We start from the raw sequence: 6,321 nt of genomic DNA, 5'->3' as shown, positions 1-6,321 counted from the left end.
AATGTAAGTCAATTAAATTATTGATAACTCCAGGTATATATATGTTTATTTTATAGGCTGTGATAGCATCCAACCCGTTACATCTAATGGGTAATTTTCTATGGGACACGAGGGCAATTATGATGCAGATTGTCTGTAACTGATTATACAGTTCATATGAAAATAAACTCAGTAATTTTAGAAGGTACCACATAGACAGACAGCAATTTATATGGGAGCAAAGGTAAAATGAAAATGAAGGTACCCTTTCCTTGATAACAGATGACCTATTAATTGAATTTATGATCTCAGAAGGTCATTCTCGAAGAAAAATCATTTAAATCAACTTGTTTAATCAACAATCCCAAAGAATTACATAGTGCTGCCTGTGAAGCAGATGGCTTTCTTGTTACCTGCCCTGCTGCGTCTGTCTGCCGCCTTCCCTTCTAGCAGCTGTGATACCTAGGGGGGAAAAAATGTCCTTTATTGCCTACGTGATGTGTCTGTAACTGTAGACAAATATTTTAAAACATCGGTTTTTGGAGCCTCTAAAAAGAAGTGAGGACTATAAACAATTTTAATGGTAAGCACACCCACACCCATAATGTTTCCAAAATTTCCAGACAGCTTTAAAATTTGAGTAAAGGGATCAAAGAATTTCTTCACGGTTTCTTCAACTTCACTGCTCTCATTCCTCTCCTATTTTCTAGAAGATCTCTAACACAGGGCTCTATGTTGCTGTTTTCTTTGTCAATCTTTTTACAAAGGAAAATTATTTGGGGAGAATAACAAAAGAAAGAAGGTCCTGAGTAGTTGGGTACAAATGTTCTCATAGATATTTATTTTTATGATACATTATTGATTCATTCCAGTTACATTCAAACCAGTTCATTAGATTTTATGTCTTGCATATTATTAAATCAATCAATTACTTGATTAGGAGAATAGGAGGTTTGAAATTTCTGTTCTACTCTTATTGTAAAAAAATCCTTTTCTGAAAATTTTGATGTAAGGCTCTATAGTATCACAATCATATTAGATTTATTATAAAAGACATGCATATTTGACTTCCCAACATTTTCTTTCATAGACCAATAACCAGTATTTATGATTAGGAAATTTCCCTGTAAGTTACAGAGCTATCTTTATGTTAGTCTCCATAATATGCCACAAGGATCACAGTAAAACAATTATGAGAACACTTGTTTTGACCTGAATGATATTTAGCTTATAAAATAATACAGAAATTTTGAATATTTATTTTAACATAGATACTCATAATGGCCTTAGAATGAATTTAGTAATGAACAAGATGAAATTTACTGATGATGATATATATCGTATTTTCCCATACAAAGATCAAAAGAAAGAAAAGTAAATCCCCTAAGAACTGAATTACAAAAATTTTAGTTATAACAGTGAATAAGAGTTGAAGATGCTATTATCATAGCTGGTCCCTATAGGCTCATTAATGTTTTCTCATCAATGAGGGAAGGGCAAAAATTGCATTTATTAGCTGGCAAAAGCAGCTGCTCCAGGACTTAGAAACTAACAGAAATTACCAATGTCAAAGTCAACATGCTCTTAGAGAAACAGCATAAACCACTAATCAAGGGGAGTAATCTTGGAAGAAAACTGTCAGTTAGATATAGAGATAGAAAATAAAAATATCAGTGAAGGCACCTAGAGGCTGTGAAAGAAATAAAAAAGTAATAGCATTTATTGCTTTAAAAGATCATTGTGGAGAATATTCTAGAATTGAAGAGGCATTCAAATTGAAAAAAAATAGCAAACAAGACCAGAAAATGATAGTTGAAATGCTAATTATTAATAAGGTAAAATAAAAATTATCTATTCATAGGGGAAATTCATAAATCAGATTTTTCCATGGAATAACAAGACATAAACTTACAACAGATTTCTAGTCAGTAGCAAAAGATGACAGTGTCTAAGCATATGGTGAATATGCTTGTCAATCCAGAATATTCTACTTAGCTAATCTTATATATCATGCAATATATTTACTTATATAAGTATATACATTATATCTATTTTTAATTTACATTGTAAGTGCAATTGTTTAAGTGCTATGGTATTCTCTTCTTTTCTCTTGTTAGCATGACCAATTTGAATGCGACTTAATGGATGATTTCACATTTTGACAGCTATTGTTTTTTACAGTGGGAACTACAAAATAAACTTAGAAATTCAGGTTGAAGTTCATTCACTTTCCATTTAATTTACAAGTATAAATTGTATGAGTCAGAAATTGTGTGCCACTGAGGCTTAAATATATGAAACACAACACATGAGTCCAATTACAAATGAAGAGATAAAGTCAAAAGTAGCTTACATTATTAAAGGATTGTCAGATGCTGGTGGAAATCTAAAATTGAGAATTAGGTTTTTCTATTTTTATTTGACCTCTTATCTCCAGCATTAATTTTCCATCTGGATTTTATTTCTAGGCTCCCATATTAAAATAGAAAAAAAAAGTTACACAGGCAAATTTTGGAGAACTTTTAAATACAAATATTTTTTAAAAAATCAAGACAATAAACAGCATGAGTTTGAGTTAAATTGATGAGGGTTTAGCTTAATATAATTAACAATAACAACAATGACAATAACATGACAACAACATATGTGAGAAACTGCAAGGAGGATTTGAAATGTGTTCTGACCACCATAATGTAATTAACCTGGGGGTTGGTGAGTGGGTTTGAGATTTTAAAGCAGACCATTTCCAGAGAGGACAATGAAAAGACTTTTGGTGTAAAACATTTCATCTTTTTCTTGCCTCTCTCTCACATGTTGGCATATGACATGCCAAACTTCACAGGTGACTTTAGGATCTCAGAAGTTCTGGCTAGTATTGAGGACCATTAAAAATATGAACCAGTCGGGCTGGCCGAGTGGCTCAGTTGGTTAAGAGCTCGCTCAAGAGTTTGAGCTCTGAGCAACAGCGGTTCGAGTCCAGCCCGAGCTGAGCAGCCGCTGAGCTGCCAACAGGTAGCAGGATGGCTCAGCTATTAAAAAAAATATATATATATGAACCAGTCAATGAGTTTAGATTTTACTCCTTGACATATAGCTCTGAAAATGTTGAGGGCAGATGGTTGACTACCAAGATCAATGTCTATTTCAAATTCAGCTTCTCCAAAAGAAATAAAAGATAAACTGTGAGGAACATAGCTAGCTTTGATGTAGCAGTAAACAAGATTCTGTAGTTATTTAGTACTGGTCTCTCTTACCAGGGACTCATCTTTTCACTGTCCTGAAAACCACTTGAAGTGATTCAGAGTAGGGCATGCCTTTCTGCCCTTCTTCAATATCCTTCACCAAAAGAATAGCTAATGCCTCCACTAGAATATGCACTCTAAGACCAAAATAATAAAATGCCTTCAAATAAAAATATACAAATAGTCAACAGTATATGCTATCTGGTGAAAAATTTAAAGCACATAGACTAAAAACAAAGATGATAAATATACTTAAGAAAATTAGGGTAATATGATTAATGTAATACAACAATAAGAAATTATAAAAAGGAATGTAGAGAAAATATGAACTGTGAAAAACAATATGTAAAATGAAGAAATGGGTGTGATAAATAACACCAGGGGTGTAGATGAAGAATAAGTTACTGAGTTGAAAGATCTATTTATGTAAGGAAAAATAAATAAATTGATAAGAATTATATTTTGTAAGGTATATGAAAAAGCAAGCCAAAAGGGAACATTCTAATGTCAGAATATTGAAAAAGTCTCAATTTTTTTAAAATGGAAGAACATGAAACTTGAAAATTAGTGAAAAATAAAAAAAAGAGGAGTGTTCTTATTTATTCATGAAGCTCCAAATGAAAAATAAGTAAACATCTGATCAAGACATACTAAAATGAAAATACAATGGCCCCAAATCTATGGGACACAGCAAAAGCAGTTCTAAGAGAGAAATTCATAGCACTACAGGCCTACCTCAAGAAACACAAAAAATCTCACACAAACAATCTAATCTTACACCTAATGGAAGCAGAAAAGGAACAACAAAAAAGTCATAGTAAAATAAAATTTAAAAACATGAATTACAATTAAAAAATTAATTTTTTCCACAGAAAAAGAAATGACCATGCAAAAAAAGGGAAACATTTCTCATTAGATTCAGAGTTTTATATTGAAATAGAGAATGGCATAAAAAAAAAAGAAAAGGAAAAAAAAGTATGTACTAATTTGTCTCAAAAGAAAATAATTGGATATTAGAATTCTATCTCTTGCTATATTTTGTTTAAGTAATATACATATTTTCAGAGATATATGAACTTGTGTTGTGTGTATACATTAACACATAATAATTTTAAATGAACTTATGTAGAAATAAACTAGATGAGAGGACAGTGACAAAAATGTTCAAAGACATGGGGCCTATGATTAAAATAATTTTCAGATTCTTAGTACCTAAAAAATAAATATCCATTAAAAATAAATATATATACATAACCAACAAAAGATGTGTTCAATATATAAATATTGATTTCATTACTGCCTTTTCCTCCCTGTATTTTGTAATTGGATAAAACATTTTTCAGCTTTACTTTTGCCTTCATAAACCATTATAATATCTTTAGTGAACCCAAAAATGCAATAATCAAGTAATTCAGATGGACTTCAAATAATCCTGAGTAGTCCAAATTCCTGATAAGCAGCTTTCTGAAATGCATCCATTGTTTATGCAAAGACCACACTTCCCACAGGCTGTTCCAGCTAGTAAGACAATGTGGAGGTGCAGTAAGGCAGTTCTGCTTCTGGGAGAAACAGAATTCCTCTGTTGGCTGACTTTTACCAGAAGATTCTGACTTCTAAGCTAAACTTTTCTTAGGCTGCATGACAGTGGAGAAACTGTCCATCCAAACTTCCATCATTCTTCCTTTCATTTGGGATCAGTCTTGCATCGCAGTCCGACTGTAGTTCCATCTTTTTGGACTCCTTTCTCTTTTTCTTTTAGGAAGGTATGCCATCTTATGAAATCCTTGCTCTGTCTTGGTGCTTTTCAGACCCCTGGATGAACACAACACAAGGCAAATCATGGCAGTATATAAAACACATTGAATAGAAGAATGAACAAGTGCTACACATGCGGTGATCCTCCTTTACATCATATCTGTGTCTTTTGATAGTCGATTTCATTTTCATTTACTTTTGTATTTCCTTCAAGCTTGACTTCAATTTACCTAGCAAGGCTTTCAGCTGTAGTTTTGCTTCTTATGGCTTTGACTCCATAAAATTACATTTATATATCTCTTCACTGGCTTTTGTTTGCTTGGTGCGTCTATGTTCATGTCGGGTTTCACAAGTTTTTAAAGAAAGTATCTTTCCATTATTTCTTTGAAACTTAATAGAATTATTTCTTGGCAATATACCAGTTTCCTAGGAGTATTTTTCTGATATTCTTAGATATCCTTTCTCATGACATGTTATTCATTTATAGCATCTTTACCTAGCATAGTGTAGCACAGTATAACCAAGGTTATGTTGATTCCTTTGGGAGCAGATAGCTCTTTGTTGATTAGGTATGCTGGGAAAAAATGGGGATGTTAGAGCGAGCTTAAGCAGCCTTAAATTCATCTTATAAAATTAGTTATATTCTCTTTTCTAGAAGCACCCATGTTCTCTGTTTCTGTAGTTCACAGTAGCTAATATTAAATCCCATGTGTCCAAGGCTTTTTGAAATGTGATTTTGTCATTGATTTCCTTCCTTTCTTCCCCTTCCCCACGTCTCATTTTTATGAGATTTCTGCGAAAGGAGCTTGTTTTGTTTTTTTCTGAATATTACGTACAATTTACACAAAGTAAAATGCAGAATACTTAAGTGTGCAGCTTGGTGGATATTAACCTGTGTTAAGTCTACTCCTGGGTAAGCACCACCAAGATCAAAACAGAGAATATTTCCATCCACTCAGGGAGCTCTGTCATGTTCCTTGATATTCAGTTGTCCTACCTGGCTTCATAACCACTCCTCTGAATTCTATTAAAATAAATTAGTTTGCTTATGCTAGAACTTTACATAAATGTAAGCATGTAACATAGAAGTTAACCTTCTTGTGTGCAGTTTCTTTTTGTGCAAGTTGTTGTTAATTTAAGTCCATGGGATTGCATTTATCACTTTTATTTCTGTATGGCATTCAGTAGAATTAATTTACAGTTTGTTTTTCTGTTCTCCTGATGGTAGACATTAGGGCTGTTTCCAGTTTGGGGTTATTACAAATAAAAGAACTAAGAATAATCTTGAAGATTTGGGGTGTGTGTGTGTGTGTGTGTGTGTGTGTGTGTGTGTGTGAACATATAC

Source organism: Hipposideros armiger, unplaced genomic scaffold (genome assembly GCF_001890085.2).
Source record: "Hipposideros armiger isolate ML-2016 unplaced genomic scaffold, ASM189008v1 scaffold_873, whole genome shotgun sequence".
NCBI lineage: Eukaryota > Metazoa > Chordata > Mammalia > Chiroptera > Hipposideridae > Hipposideros > Hipposideros armiger.
Note: the sequence above shows the minus strand (reverse complement) of the source record.